The sequence below is a fragment of the Oryctolagus cuniculus genome, chromosome X (genome assembly GCF_051225735.1).
Source record: "Oryctolagus cuniculus isolate XC-2025 breed Fujian yellow rabbit chromosome X, ASM5122573v1, whole genome shotgun sequence".
In the NCBI taxonomy this organism is placed as follows: Eukaryota; Metazoa; Chordata; class Mammalia; order Lagomorpha; family Leporidae; genus Oryctolagus; species Oryctolagus cuniculus.
In genome coordinates, this window is record NC_142888.1 from 80,077,985 (window position 1) to 80,094,073 (window position 16,089).

Sequence of the window (16,089 nt, forward strand, 5' to 3'; positions counted from 1 at the left end):
TTAATTCTCCTGGTATCCCCCAGAGGGCTTTCCATATTTTATAGTCATGGTATGAAGACACAGGGATGCTGTGGGGATTAGTTAAATGTGTGTGGCAGTTTGCTGTATAAACTTACTCTCTGAAACTAGTTTTTACTCCTTGCTCTTAACTTTCACAGCTTTCACTGTCAATACCATTCATTTAGTACTTAGCATATGCTTGTTAGCTGTCTTTTTATGTATATATCCTTGAAGGCAGGAGCCAAGTCTCATACTTCTTTGTCTTTTCAGTCCTGTCCCTAATAGCAGCTCAATCAATGTTTGTTGATGTTGGCTTCTCCCCTCCCTCCTCCCCCTTTTAAGTAGAGTAGGCAGTGCAGAGCTTTAAATTCAAACTCAGTTTAAACAAACTGAAAGGTTTTTAGGGTACAAAAACATACAGGAAGTCTTGCATGGCAGGAGACAAATAACACCTAAGATGCTTGGAAAACCTGGGGGAAGCAGAAGGACCAAGAACTTTGCCACAGGCTAAGAAGTGACACAAACTGCCCAATTCACCACTAAGTTCAGAGTTCCGCTTACTCTTCCCCATCGAAATTCAAATTTGGAGAAGACCCAAGGTGGCTTTTCAAAAGGAGGTGTTAGAATTGAGTTAACAGGGCCACACCATGGTACAGTGTGTTAAAACCACCACCTGCAGCGCCAGCATCTCATATGGGCTCCGATTGCTTCACTTCCAGTACAGCTCTCGATAATGCACCTGGGAAAACAGCAAAAGATGGCTCAAGTCCTTGGACCCTTGAAGCTATGTGGGAGATCTAGATGAAGATCCTGGTTTCTGGCTTAACCTGGCACAGCACTGGCCGTTGCAGCCATTTAGAGTGTGAACCAGTGGATGGAATTTCTCTCTCTCTCTCTCTCTTTCTCTCCTCTCTCTCTCTCTCTGGCTTTCAAACAAAATAAAGCAATCTTAAATTAAAAAAAAAAAAAGCCACTTGAGATGTCCGTATCCCATACTGGAGTGCTTGGGTTTCAGTCCCAGCTCTTCTCTCAATTCCAGTTTTCTATTGATGTACACCCAGGGAGGCAGCAAGTACTTGGGCCCTGCCAGGCATACCAGAGACCTAGATTGAGTTCCTGGTTCCCGATTTCATCCTGGTAGAACCCTGTCTGTTTCTGACATTTGAGGAGTCATCCATTGGATGGGAGATCTCTGTCTTTCAAATAAGTAAATCAAGAAAATTTTTTGTTTAAAAAAGAGTTATCATTGAGTAAAGAAATGCAAGGTATGCTGTGATTGGTGATGCCACTTGTAAGGGAAAGAAAGTGTGTGTGTATGTATTATAGGTCTTCAAAAAATGGAAACATAGAAAGTGCATGTTATTAAAAAACTACATGGATTTCAATAATTTTTGCACCAAAAAACTCATGTTTTAGTTCCATTTCCCATGAATGCTTTGAAATATCCTTGTGTATGTGTACCTGAACTTATGCTTAAACATGCAATGAATATATTTCAAAGATTACACATAATCATAAAGAAAAAGAGATTATGGGAATGAATGGTAGAGAGGAAATTTTCACTGTGCTGTCTCAGTACTGTTTTCATTTGATCTTGTGCATATTTTACTTCTTCCATATTAACTGCATGGTTGATTTTTAATAAGCATCCTGTTGTAAATGTGATCAGTAGTACTTCTCCAGCACAGTCCCACCTTATCTAACTCTCCTGTCCCCTCCTTTAAATAATAAGGCTGGAACAATCTTGCCTAACAAACAAGGTGTCCCCATGTCTTTGTAACACTCAAAAAACTCACCCTCACCATGAAATCTCACTTGGAGAACCTCACCTCTCACATAAATGGAATCAGACCAAGAATCCATTTTGCCTAAGTAGCTGCTCCTGAATCTTTCAGCAGCTCCTAGCAGAGCACATGGTACACTCTGCAGCACGCCTCCCACCTACCACTTTTCCTATACCCTGAGTATATTCGGAGATTCTGTTCACTAAGAGGTAATGTTTCCTTTAAGCACAATTTCTCTTGCATTCCTTGATCCATGGCCCCTAGAACAGCTCCCATTAGGCAGGCTTGAATTGGATGCCACCCTTTCATTGCCATGAGTTCCTTATAATAACTCAGAGTATTGTCAAGACCTTTACATTTAGATTTGCTTCCTCCTTGAAATGTTTTCTAGGAAATATGAATCTGCAGAGAATGGTGGTTTCCATGGTAAATGTTCCCTCATATTTGTTTTCTCAAGTTCACTTCAGAAATACACAGCATGATTTCCTCTTTCAGTATCAGCACCACAATAGAATTGTGGCACAACCGCAGAACTGTTTAAAAAAGAAATCTCACCCACCCTGGTTAGAAAAGGGGTAATTTATTATTCTAACTGCAGGGAACCAGCTTCATCATATCCACCCCCAAAGCTGTAGGAGAAGAGTTGACGTTTTAAAATAAAGCCACAAAGCCTACACAACCATGGATGTAAATGCTTAAACAGATGAGAAGAACGTTTGATTTCCAAACACATGTGAGACTTTCCACCATGTGTGATTCACAAGGATAAACACATACATGTGTGGAGTGCTTTGCTTTGTGGTTTAGCGTTTTCACACACATTTCATTGCATTTTCACACCAGTCCCTTTAGGTTAACAGGGCATGTCTTAATAGCTTTTATTTACAGGAAAATGAAGGCTGAGAAGTTAAGCCACTTAAAAGTCGCAAACTAGCTACTAAGCATCAGAGTCCCAGATAAATTCTTGCTATGGTTCCAAATTTCCTGTTATTCGGCTACCCCTTCACTGTTTCTCTGTGCTTTCTTTTCCCCTGATGTAAAATGGTAATTTTCGTGTCCCAGGATGATATTTTCAAACCCCCATGATCTTCAGCAATATTGATTTTTCGCAGCCAGGTAATGGGAACACCACATTGACACTGCACGCACTTTTCTCTCCTCCTGGTTTAATGAAGTAAGGAGGCAGAAAAGTTATCTACTTCTAGCGGCCTGGAGAGTGCCATAAACATAAAGGTGTACAGGGAGTCCGCAGACACATCGTCGCACTTTTACCAGACAGAAATCAAGTTTCTCATCTTTCGCTTCCCAGCAGCAGCTGCGAGAGAACAGAGCTAGACAATAGCCTCTTGTTTCGTTTTCACGAATTTTGAGGACGGGTGGGACAAAAGGATGGGACTGGCGTCTTAAGGGACCAATCGAAAACGAACCCTAAGCTAGGACTAGCCAACGGGTAACCGCAAAATAGCGGTGGGTTGGAACTTGCTTCAGGGTTCGCTCCGCCCGCCCAGCCCGTCGCTCCCAGCCCACCCTAGGGGCGGTGCCTCTGCAGGGCCCCGCCCACGCCCCCTGCCGCCTCCGAAGTTGACCGAGGGGAGGGGCGCGGGGGTGGGGTAGGTGGGGGAGCAGAGGAAGAAAAGAGGGTGTCTCGCAAAGCAGTGACCTGGGTGGAGGCCTGCTGGTAATAGGAAGCAAGAGGGGAAGGGAAAGGAAGGAACGCTGCTTCCTCGTGCCTTATTTTAGCCAGGCTTTGGTGGTAGTAGCTTTTCAGCATTTCTATTATTTGTTTCTTTTTCCTCCTGCAGTGTGGCCGGGAACTGCACTGGGTCTCCCACACGACTCGGCTGCGCTATGCCCTGAGAGTATTATTGGCCGTCTTGACAAAACCCTCTCCTTCCTCCCAGCCAGTGCCTGCGTAGGCTGTCCAAGCTGCCATAACCGAGGCACTCCCGGCAAGTGGGAGGGCAAGAGCTAGGGTCCTCCGTTACTCCCCCTCCCCCGCAAGCTCAGGGACCCAGAGTTCAATTGTTTGAAACTTCCCCGCCCCCTGCCCCGCCTGTCTTCCGCGCCCGGCCCCCCTCCCGTGGTCCAGGCCGGCTCCCACCCTTCTTTCCCCGCCCTCTACTCCGCCCCACTCCGTGGCCCACCCCCCGCTCCTGGGCGGTCCTAGCCGCTCACCGCAAGAAGAAAAGCCACCCATTCCTCCCCCTCCCCTACCTCCCATCCTTTGCCCAGGAGCTGCCTTCATCGCAGTCACGCCCCTTCCTTCCGAGGAGCTTTCTGGCTGCCTAAACGGGTAGACCCCCTGAATTACTTCTTCATCTCCTCTCTCTTTCGTCTCCTCTTAGTTCTCACCGTCTCTCCCCCACTACCACCACCTCCAGTCTATCTCGCCTCCCACCATCAGCTGCTCCACCCTCCGGCCCGGTATCCTGCCTGTCCACTGCCACCAAGGAGAGCCCGGACGGAGCAACGAGGAGGGGAGCAGCCGGGACTTGGGGCTTCCCCCCTGCCCATCCCTGGCCGTTGGCCCGGGACTGAAGCCACTTGAGCCAGCAGAGAGTCGTCACCTTGTCTTCGTTGCCTTCAGGGGTAGGAGACGCGTGGTTACTTTTTGCGGGGAGCTGGGTCAGGAATCCATGGTGGCATGAACTTGGTCGTGCCCTCGGCATGAGTGAGTCGATTTAGCTGCGTGTGGCAATGCCCATGTGTTCCACTTTCTTTACATCTGGCCGAGAGTTTTCTGGGATATGCAGCGAGTTAAATTGATTAAAGACTACTGCGCTCGTTTCCCGTCCTACTTTGGCTAGGAGATGCTAGTGGGTACCAGGACTTGGTGGTACTTAATTGACTCCTGGGGTTCTTGTAGGTCTCTAGGGTAATTAATCACCTAAGAAACTAAAGACCCAAAGAAGCTGAGCTCTACCTTCAGCCCAGCATGAATGTCTGCTCTTACCTCTGATAACTGGCTGGGCCTCTTTCAAGTGTTTAGGGTTAGGGTGGGTGCTTACACTCCCTGAGCCCGAGGGCGTGATTTCTTGAAGTTTTAAAGTCTAGAAGTAATCTGCAGTACAACGCTGCTTTCTCTCTCTCTCTCTCTCTCTCTCTCTCTCTCTGCTCTCTCTCTCTCTGTGTGTGTTTGTGTGTGTATGTGGTGGAGGTGGTGGTTGCTTCTAAGTGCTATTGAAAATTCAAATATATTAGAAAGCAATGTTGCACGATTGGGCAGGTACTTTGAGGGTTCACATCTGGACCACTGTAATTTGGCGCTTCAACAGTAAGATGGGCTTCATGAATGCAAGAAAATAATGAGCAGAAAAAGTGGGAGGGAAATGAGAAATTTTATAGACTGAGCTGTCCCTGGTAAATTCTCACCACTAATAATCATATATAATAATTTACACAAGGAACTAAATACAAATTAATGAGAGGAAAGAGAAGTTGGTGAGAAATGGCATTTCCAAATTTTGTGTTTGTTTTAGAATTTTCTGACAACTTGGGGTATTTAGTTCTGTTATCCTCCTTCCTTCAACATGAAGAGTGGACGTTAAGGGGCAGTTAGAAACTTATGAATATAACCTTCCTCTCCCATTCAGAGAGGAAGATAATTAGTCACCATAATCTTCAATGATGAAGGGCTAAGTGTATTTAAGTCTCCTTGAGCTAGGCTTTGTAAAAAGTTCTTTCTCAGGCCAGCCTTTGTGAAGCCTTCTCAGTTAGACCTTTCAGCACCCTCATTTAGTAGCTAAGAATAGTTTGAAATGCCATTTTGGATGTGGGATAAATTTTCACCCATCTTTCACCTATCTTCAATTGGACAAGGGTGTCAAGTTTATGAGAATCGGGGCATTCAGATATCCCCAACCTGTGACTTGTTTGGGAACAAATTACTTACATTTTAAAATAAATTCTTTGGTTGGTTTTAATGGAAGAAAAGAAAGCAGGAAGGTGGAGCAGGAACGTTACATGGAGATGATTTTAAAGACTATCAGGTTTCAGATCAGCTGGGAGGGAAAGCTTACTTAACCAAACTACATTTTGTAACTGCCTAGGACATTTTAATAGCCAGGTGGTTGTAGAGTAGTTGCATCTATTTACAGAGGATACCTCAAGTTCCAGCTATTCTGTATGGGTTTATCCGGTATCATTTACAGACATTCTGGCACTACATCATAATTCATTTGGAGTTCTTTGTTCTTCGGAAAAGTTTGTAGCTCTGTAAAATTGAAAGTGCATTTTTCTAACTTCACAATCTAGATGTGAAGTCAATCTCTGACCACATTTCTGTGTAGAGTAACTTTTACGTGAGAGTTGTAGATCTGTTTACCTATTGAAAGAGATTTTTAGAAAGCAAACAGTCAAAATTCATATTCAATACTGTGTTGAGTTTGGAAATTAAAATCTCATTTCTGGTTTATGAAGTATAGTTTATTTGACTAATGAATAACTAGGGAATTCTGTGGAGTTGCTTTCTCTGAAGTTTTGTAAAGAATGAATCAGATTCTCTCTAGGATGCTTTAAGAACCTTCTAATCAGAAGGCAGAGGGATGGATGCTATGACTTTGAGATCCCATTGAGTGCCAGAATTCTAAGTGGGTACATCTGCTTCTGGGCCTCTCCTGAGAGCCCTCTCCCAGGGCCTGTGCCTTCTTTAAAAGGGTGTCTTTGTAATTAAGCAGCCCCTCTTTCCCCCATCCCCCTTTTTCTCTTTGATCCAGCTTTTTAAGGCATTTTCCCCCCATTTGGAGACAAGAGGAGTTTCTCACACCCTCCTGCTCCCCTCTTAACGTTTCTTTTCCTTTACCCCAGAAAAATTCCCTGAAGTTCTCAGGATGATTCAAAGTTGTTTTGTTTTGTTTTGTTTGGGGGAGGGTTAGGGAGGGGTGGGATGGGGGGGATTGTTATCAATGAAGAAGAGTAGAGGATATATTCCCTCTTGGGAAATGCTTGTGACCAGGTAGCCTCCTCCATGGAGACTGAGCATTTGGAATGCATGAGAACAGTCTATTCTTTAGGACTGTCTGGTAGAAATTGTCCTTTGCACCCATTAAACACAGCTTAAACCCACTGAAAGGGGTGGAGAGAGGTGTGTGTGGTCCAGGCCAGGCCTTTTGGGATGGTAAATGGGTAAATGTTTCCAAATCTCCTATTACATCACCTCTGTCTCCCATGGATTCAGTAAGTTTAGAGAACTGCTTGACAAGTTAATTAGCTGGGGACTAAACCAATTTGTTTAGAATTGTGATCCATTGATTTCCTGTCCCCAGGAATTTTTGTTGGTGTTTTACTATGATGTGTTGTCTTTGGTCTTACTTTTTTGTGTTTGGACTTTGGTCGGAAATCCAGGGTCTCATCCCCAAGTCAAAGGTTAGAATTTGGTCCCAGGAACTAGGGGGACATTAAACAGCCTGGCCATACTGCATCACTCTCCTGCTTGGCGGGCTTCTGACCCTTTTTAACCCAGAGAAAGGAGGGAAGTTACCTCTTCCACACACAACAGATACACAATATCTAAATAAAAAAAAAAGAAAGAAAATAGAAAGCCACTTGCCTTATAAAAGAATCCATAACATGTTTATTTGAAAGAATTAGCTTTCCTAGTTAGTACCTTTAAACTATGACTTGATATATAAAAATTCACTATAACTGGACCTTTTCAGAAACATATTTACTGCCTAAAGGAATACATTAGAATTTGCTTGAATGATTATTGTTTGATTTAGGAGAGGCCATTTTTTGGTCTTTGAAATCTCTTTGTAACATAGGATGAACTTAATTGTCTAAATCATTCTGGTTTTTAATAATGATGGATACATTAGCCCTGGTACAAATTGCTTATAGAATGGAGCTAGTATTGCTTCCTGGAAATAAATTGAACTTAATCGATTATGAATATATCAAAGGATGGGACTATCTACCCTATATAGGTAAAATAGTTTATTTATTATAATTGTAGTTGACTAACCCAAGGATCCAGAAAATTGTTTCTAGTAAATAATAGAAATTGATGCCATTTTTTCTAACAATCTGTAATAAGCTTATGCAGAGCCTGTTTGAGAGGGACCTGGACTCTGGGCCTGATTCTAACTCAGTTTGGCTCCCTTAGCAAGTTTCTCCTACTGTAAATTGTGAGGGTTGGACAAGGTGATTGAGAAACAGTTCTCATAAGTTTATGGTTCTTTTTCTCTTTTATTAAGATTCTTTTTTTAATTATGTACAGAAGGTCAACTTAGTACATACTAAGTAAAGATTTCAACAGATTGCACCCACACAGACATACAAAGTATAAAGTACTGTTTGAGTACTAATTTTACCGTTAATTCTCATAGTACAACACATTAAGGACAGAGATTTTACATGGTTCTTTTTCTAGGATTCAATTTCTGATATGAGTGTGAATGATTGCTAGTATAATGAGTACTTGTTAGAAATACAATTATGTAATTATTGTGTTTTTAAAAAGAGCCTGTAAAGAGATATCCACATAAATGTAATATGCTTTATATTTTTAAGAACATACAATTTAAATTCTAAGACCCTGTTCAAAACATCATCAAGAATCTCATTACCCTAACAGATCACCTGCTTTCATTATTTCTAGTTCCTTTCCAGCTCTTTGTTCCCATACTAACATGAATTTTACATAGTTAAGGCCATAAGAATATACAGAGTTACTTTTAAATAAGAGTTCAGCTAAGACTTCGCTTTGTAAACCACTGTACAGGAATGAAGTCAGAACCTGACTGAGTACCATGAAGAATCCCATAGGTTTTGTTCCTTGAATGCCAGGAGAGACTAACAGATTTAATAAATAATCCCTAAACATTTTCTGTGATTTAGGGATTGTTCATATATCTACCTAGCAAGGACATTAATTCTACTCCTTTGACCTGTTATTCCTCCTCCCATTCTTTTTTTTTTTTTTTTAAGGAAAAAAAAAATCCTAGAGCCCATTGTTTACTTCGTTTAAATCATTAACAGTAATTCTTAAGTCATTGAGGTGTGCTATTCTATCAAGAGAATACAAATTTGTGTAGACTATAAAATTTCCAGAATGAGAAAGGAGACCTTGTGGTGGCACAGCTGTGCTTCTTTTATAGCTTTGAAAATAATATATTTGAATTCAAATAAAATATAGCAAAGAAATTTAGGATTTCAGACAATAATAGCCATATAAGTATAGTGGAATAGCCTACATAGAGTGGCCTTCCTGTGGGACCTTCACCATTCAGTTCTGTGGTCCTTTAAATTTCTTTTAGTAGTCAAGGTGTAGTACACATACGATCTCCAATTTTTGAGGGATCCTTTCATGGAAACCAGTTGCTCATCACCAATTAGACTAAATTTCTGTAACTAGAATAGAAAAGCAAATTGTGGAATTTTAGAATGTAGAAAGTACCAAGTGAAGTACAGAAACTTTTTTTTTTTTTGGTCCTTCAGAAAGTTTGCGGAATAGTTGAATTAAAAGAGAAGTTAATATTGGTGCAAAAAGATTTGAAAGCTATGCATAGTTTTTTATAGTATGCATTTAAAAGCTTCTAAAGATCCTGCATATGTATTCACAGGGAAAATGCTGATGGATTTCTTTGCTAATATTTCTAAAGACAATTCTTGGAAAAGCCTACTTTTTTTTTTTTTTTAACTCTATAGGCTTGCCTTCACTTTTTTAAAGTCACTTTCACTCTTGCCCCAACTCCATGAAATGTCATTAAACAGTGTGACTTGAAGCCGGGATCTGGCTTTCTCTGCCCAACTCCTTTCGGACTTGCCATGTGACCAAGGGTAAATGAATTAGCTCCTCTAAGCTTCAGTTACCCTTCTGGGAAGCAAGGATATTAATACTTCACAGAGGTGTTTAGGCATGCTTCATATTGGGCACATGCTTTGAGGTCATTGGATGAAAGGTGTTTGCATGATGGCAAAGAAGGCTTATTATAGGGTCCTGAGCAGGTGTTCACTTTTAATGAGCTTTGCTCTCTTATAACATACAGTGCCCTTTGGTGCCCCATTGCCTTATTGACTATAATTAAGATTGACCCAACATTTGTATTGTTGGCCCCTTCAGCTTGTTGAAAAAATTTTCATATTATGTAGTAAATTGAGGTGCAAATAAGAGAATTCTATCATCTGCCAGGGTCAAGAAAAATAGTTTCATAAATAGACAAGAGTTGGAATGTGCCGTAGAAATCAGTGAGTTTGTCAAAGCTCCTCCAAAATATTAAAAAGAGTAAAGAAAATTTCTGTGTGTGTGTGTGTGTATGTGTGTATGTGTTGAGCAAGAAAGTTTTGAGTAATATTTGTGTGTGACACATACTGATGATAGCCAGTAACTGAAACCCGGCCATTGTAGTGTTTTTTGCACAGCTGTTTTTTATTAATGATGGAATATTTATGCTTGCTGTACAATTCGTGGCTCATTTCCATGTGTATGTCAGAACTTAAATACCCCCCAAAGCAACATTAAGGTAACATTAAATATAAATGTGGCCAAGCTAGAAAGGGTGGATTTGGGGAGGGGAGTCTCCTTACTCTCATTGGTGTTACGTCAGATCACAATAACTGCCTACCCCCAACTTTAAGCAAAGATGCTGATCTTGTTTTTTCCCCTCTATATCCCACAGCAAACTTCACATTTTGATCCTTTTGATATGAACAAATGATCTGCCCCCCCCTTTATAATGCAGATGAAACTGATGTATGTGTTTTTTAAGAGCATATTTTCCCTGCACATGCTTCTCATTATCCCAGAGGCCTGGACTCAATCAGTAAAGGAGCAGAGAAACCACATAATTGAAAGGAGAATGACGGTGGTGCATACTTGGAATATTTGTGGGAAGGGGATTGCTGACATCAGAAAATGTAGTGGCCTGAGTGTTAACAGCATTGAAGAGAAATCAGCTTTCTGTGTTTCTGTGCATTGAGAATCATTTTTAAGGGGATAAAAAAATATGGGCCAGGTTTGACATCCTTTTATGAAGTTGCCCTGGAAACTTTGATGAAGGTTGTTATAGAATAGTTCAATTAAAACCTTCCTCATTAGGAAGCTAATTAGTGCATCTCTTACTCATTTTGGTGTTTTCAAGGGGCACGGATTTGCATTGAATTAGTGACATTCTTTCCATGTGATAGCAAACTAAGATAAAAATCACAGATGGGGAAATTATTTAGATTGCCTATTTTGAAGAAATCTAATTTCCTCTTTATTACATTAGATTTTCAGTACATATTTTTGTGTCATTTTGTTTATATAGAGTGATCACATCTTAGTTTAGTATTCAGTTTTACTTTCTAAATCAAAGCATATTAATTTGAATTTTCCAAATGAATTGGAGAAATACAATGAATCATAAATCATTTTATTAAGGTTATATTTGATTTTATTTCCTTCTACAACTACTTTCTCATATCTCTCCCTCCCTCTCTCTCTTCCTCCTTCCCTCCTTCCTCCTTAACCTCCCGTGTGTGTGTGTGTGTGTGTGTGTGTGTGAAAGAGAGAGAGAGAGAGAGATTGAAGGAAGAAAATTGTTTTTAAAAGCAAACAATTTTTGGAGCTAAGACAATATTGATGACCTCCTTTACCCCCAAGAACATTCTGCCTGCCTGAGGTTGCCAGTTAGGCTTCCATTAGGCAGGGGAATGTGATGAGTTTTCTGACCAGGTGCTTTGGGTGACCAGGCTAAGCAATTGTCCCTTTGAAAAGAGAGCTGTGGTGAGAACATGAGTACAGGATACCTAACAGGTTCTTTCTGCTGTTCTCCAACTTTTTAGATAAGTTCTTGCTTCTGAATTTTCAAGGCCATTTGCAGTGCAGTAAATGTTCTGTAAGTAAACAGATAATACAGACCTGCTGTGGAACTCCTTTGCACTATAGCTTGTAGCAGGCGATCATTCTGTACATATATTCTCCTTGTTGCTATGTCCCTTGTCATTATCACACTAGTTTCTGCTAGTGGGAAAGTTAGCTGCATTTTGTGATCTCTAGTTTAATTGATCTCACCCTAGTCCTTCTTGGGAAGGCAAGATCTAGATTCAGTGTTGCAATGGCAGCTCCGTCAAGACAGCTTCCCTGTGCTTGCAAGTCAGCAGCAGGAGGAGGGGCTGCTTTCTGCCTTGGGAGAGTGACTCAGGCCCTTCGGTATGAAGATATGAAATACTGGCTCCTGTCCATGCACCTGCTGGATGCCACACCTGCAGTCAGCACCTGAGCCCTATTCAGACACAAAAACCAGAATGAAGGCAGATGGGGCTGCCTTCCAAAGGGGTACAGCAAAACAGGGAACTCCCAGTTATGTTAGCAAAGCCCCACCTGAAATTACCTTTAACCATGTGTTCCAATGTGAGCATGGGGCAATGGCTTAGGTATTTTCTTCTAGGTTCAGGGTACTCTTGCTCAAAAGATTTGTTGAGGTTCCCAGGGTGTTTGCTTTCCTCATGAGTTTCTCTTGAGAACTGGCCTCTTAAAAACTGGACAGGCAGTTCTGTAGAAAGTTTGGTGTTATAACTGAGCACAGGCAAGAAGTTACAAGACCTGAGTTCTGATTCTGGCTGTACCAGTGAACAATATGAAACTCTGGTCAAATTGGTTTTCATTAACTATCTGTTCTGGACTTGAGCTTTTCCAGCCATAAAATGGAATTAATCACAACTGCCTTTCTTTCTACACAGAGTAGCTGAGAAGGAAAACAGAAGTGAAAGAACTTTTGACCCCTTAGAAGACTGAGAATCTAAAGGTAATATTATTATTATTATTATTAGTCCATGTCTTTCATTCTTTTTCATTTCCTGCTGTTGTTTCAGCAAAGTCTTAGGGAGTTTTTATTCAACAAGATGCAATTATTAAGCACATTTATGTGTTATTTAGTGTTTTAGGTGTTGGGATACATATAAGACCATTTCAAGTTCATGTACAAATTATTTTAGTGCAAAAAATTTTGAAATCCATCTAGTTTTTTTGTGGTACATATTTCCATAAACTTTAAATGTCCTGTGGCATGGATTTCAAAAAAAATTTTTTTGTACCAAAATGTTATCTTTTTAAAAATATTTATTTGAAAGGCAGGATTACAAAGAGACAGAGGCAGAGAGAGAGAGAGAGAGAGAAAGAGAGAGAGAGAGAGAGAAAGAGAGAGGTTTTCCATCCACTGGTTCACTCCCCAAATGGCTACAATGTGCAGACCTGTGCCAATCCGAAGCCAGGAGCTTCTTCCAGGTCTCCCACATGGGTACAGGAGCCCAAGGACTTGAGCCATCTTCTACTGCTTTCCCACGCCATAGCAGAGAGCTGGATTGGAAGTGGAGCAGCCGGGTCTCAAACCAGTGACCATATGGGATACTGGCACTGCAGGTGGCAGCTTTACCTGCTGTGCCACAGCACTGGCCCCTGTTATCTTTCAACATATTTTCCACCACGAAATTTTTAAAAAATATTTATTTTATTTATTTTAAAGGCAGAGTTTACAGCAAGAAAGAGGGAGAGACAGAGATAAGTCTATCATCTACTGGTTCACTCCCCAAATGGCCACAATAGTTGAAACTGGGTCAGTCGGAAGGCAGGAGCCAAGAGCCTCTTCTGGATCTTCCACATGGGTGCAAGGGCCCAAAGACCTGGACTTTCCTCTGCAACTCTGCTAGGCACATTGGCAGCGAGCATCTGTATGGGATGCTGGCGCTGTGTGTAGCAGCTTAACACACTGCACCACAAGGCTGACCCCCACCACAAACTGTTTTTAAGATTTAGTTATTTTATTTGAAAGGCAAAGATACAGGTAGGGAGGAAAGAAAAGAGGGAGGGAGGAAGGGAGAAAGAGTGAGCAACTGAGTGAGAGCAAGGCAGCAAGAGAGAGATCTGGTTAACTCCTCAAATGGCTGCCATGGTCAAGACTCGGCCAGGCTGAAGCCAGGAGCCAGGAGCTTCATTCAGGTCTCTTATGTGGATTTCAGGGGCCCAAGTACTTGATCCATCTTCTGCTGCTTTCCCAGGCACATTAGCAGGGACCTGGATTAGAAGTGGAGCAGCTAGAACTCGAAATGGTGCCCATATGGGGTGCCAGAATTGCAGGTGGCAGCTTAAACCGCTACACCACAATGTTGGCCCCCATCTACCACAGTTTTTAAAATGCTTTCATGTGCACTGCAAAATCACAAACCCTTCCCATGTCTTCCAAGATCTCACAGCCTAGCAACTTCTGTTTTCATATTGGGCTCAATCCATTGCAATACCTTCTGCCTGGGCATTTAGAGGCTTAAAAATCAAGCATTAAGTTTTTTTCTCTCAGTATTGCAGACTTCCATCCCTGGTGCAATATATTCTAAGGTCTAGATTGAAAGTGTGTGGGGAGAAATATTTTTTTTCTCACTCCCACATTTGCAAAGTGTCTGATCCTTGATTGATCACTTTTTTCGTGGAGTTCTGTACTTACTTTCATTCTTGGTTCTGCTCTCTGTCTAGACCATCCAATTTTTTTTTGACAGGCAGAGTTAGACAGAGAGAGAGACAGAGAGAAAGGTCTTCCTTCCATTGGTTCACCCCCCCCCCCATGGCTGCTATGGCAGGTGCGCTGCGCCGGCCCAAAGCCAGGAGCCAGGTGCTTCCTCCTGGTCTCCCATGTGGGTGCAGGGCCCAAGGACTTGGGCCATCCTCCACTGCCCTCCTAGGCCACAGCAGAGAGCTAGACTGGAAGAGGAGCAATCGGGACAGAACCGGTGCCCCAACCGGGACTAGAACCTGGAGTGCCGGTGCCTCAGACAGAGGATTAGCCTAGTGAGCTGCGGCACCAGCCTAAACCATCCAATTCTTAAGACCTGTCATCAGTATGCTAATGACTCCAAAAGGTATAGCTTTTAAAAAAAACTATTAATGTATTCAAATGGCAGAGACAGGAAAGAGAAAGAGAGAGAGAGAGAGAATGAATGAGCTAACTCCCATCTGCTGGCTCACTCCCCCAAAAGCCCACCATGATCAGGGCTATTCTGATCCAGAGCCAAGAGCTGGAAACTCAATCCAGGTTTCCCATATAAGTGGCAGGAACCCAGTCACTTGAACCATCACTGCTGCCTTCCAGGGTCTGCATTGGCAGAAAGTTGGAGTCAGGAGCCAGAGCTGGGAATTAATTCCTGGCACCTTGACAGGGGACACAGGCATCCTAACAGGTATGCCAACCATTAGGCCAAATATCTACTCCTCAATCTATCTTTGACATCAAGGTGGTCACAAAATTCTTTGCTATCATCTCAACACATAGATTTGTTTTTCCTCTGGGAAATTTTTTCAGAGAGCCTAATCTTTTGTATAGATCTCTGTGTTATCAGAGATATCTTCTCCTATCTTTGTTTTTCCAGTGAATTGTGATTCCCCTGCTTCACTGGGAGTTCTTGGAGGACTGGGTTCCATTTTATTTTATTTTATTTTTTCACCTCAGGGCCTGCCCAATACAGTATCTGGCTACAGTAAGTACTCAATAAATGTAGGAAATATGCTGTGATCAGTTATGTCATTGAGATGTATGGAAAGTTCAGTAGGATCACAGAGAAGAGAGAATTAATTTTTCATAGTAAGAAGAAGAACTGGGGGCAGAAGAGAGATGGATAATAATTCCAGAAAAGCCTTCACAGAGAAGGTGAAAAGCAAAACTGCCTTTTCCAGGGGTTCTGGCAAAGAAGCCATGGAAGGAAATACATGGGGTCTTCAAAAAATTCTTGTAAAAATGGAATTAAAAGATCAGTTTATTTTGGTACAAAATTTTTTGAAATCCGTGCTTATTAGGTGTCTTCAAAAAGTTCATGGAGGAGTAGACATTATAAAAAGTTCATGGGTGAGTAGACATGGTTAGCATGCTGATTAGGACTTCCACATCCCATATGGGAATGCCTTAGATTCCTGGATCTCCTCTCCATTTGGCTTCTGGCTTTGGCCTGGCCCAGCCTCGGCTGTTGCAGGCATTTGGGGAGTGAACTGGCAGATGGAAGATCTCTTTGTGTATATCTGTCTGCCTGTCACTGTCTGCCTTTCAAAGAAATAAAAACTGAATGAATTAAAACATTTTTAAAAGTTCATGGCGAATGAGCATTATGGAAAAACTATGCATAGATTTCAAAAAATTTTGCACCAAAATAAACTTGTAATTTTTTTCTATGAACTTTTTGAAGTACCCTTATGTTTGCCATGTCTGCTCTTGCCAAGATGGGACATCTCTGGCCAAGAATCACCACTACCTTAGGAGTGGATGACTTTCATGGTCAGGTCTTCAAATGACCATTTAAGGCAGGTGGTGCCTAGTCATATAATATTAAACAGGGCTAACCTTAAATG

General features: G+C 41.7%; 1 protein-coding gene across 9 annotated transcripts in view; it reads left to right on the forward strand.

Moving 5' to 3' along the window:
* Window positions 1–3,406: 3,406 nt before the first annotated feature.
* The window catches only part of AMOT (angiomotin), a 70,926-nt gene continuing 58,243 nt past the window's right edge, over window positions 3,407–16,089 (forward strand). For 2 of the 9 annotated variants that reach the window (XM_008272897.5, XM_089324105.1), the window contains exons 1-2: window positions 3,910–4,373; window positions 12,447–12,511. The gene's annotated coding sequence lies outside the window, so the exon portion shown is untranslated. Of the gene's footprint in view, window positions 3,463–3,586; window positions 4,456–11,549; window positions 11,603–12,446; window positions 12,512–16,089 lie in introns of those variants that run through there. The other 7 variants (XM_002720222.6, XM_070066643.2, XM_070066645.2 and 4 more) reach the window with 6 other exon arrangements.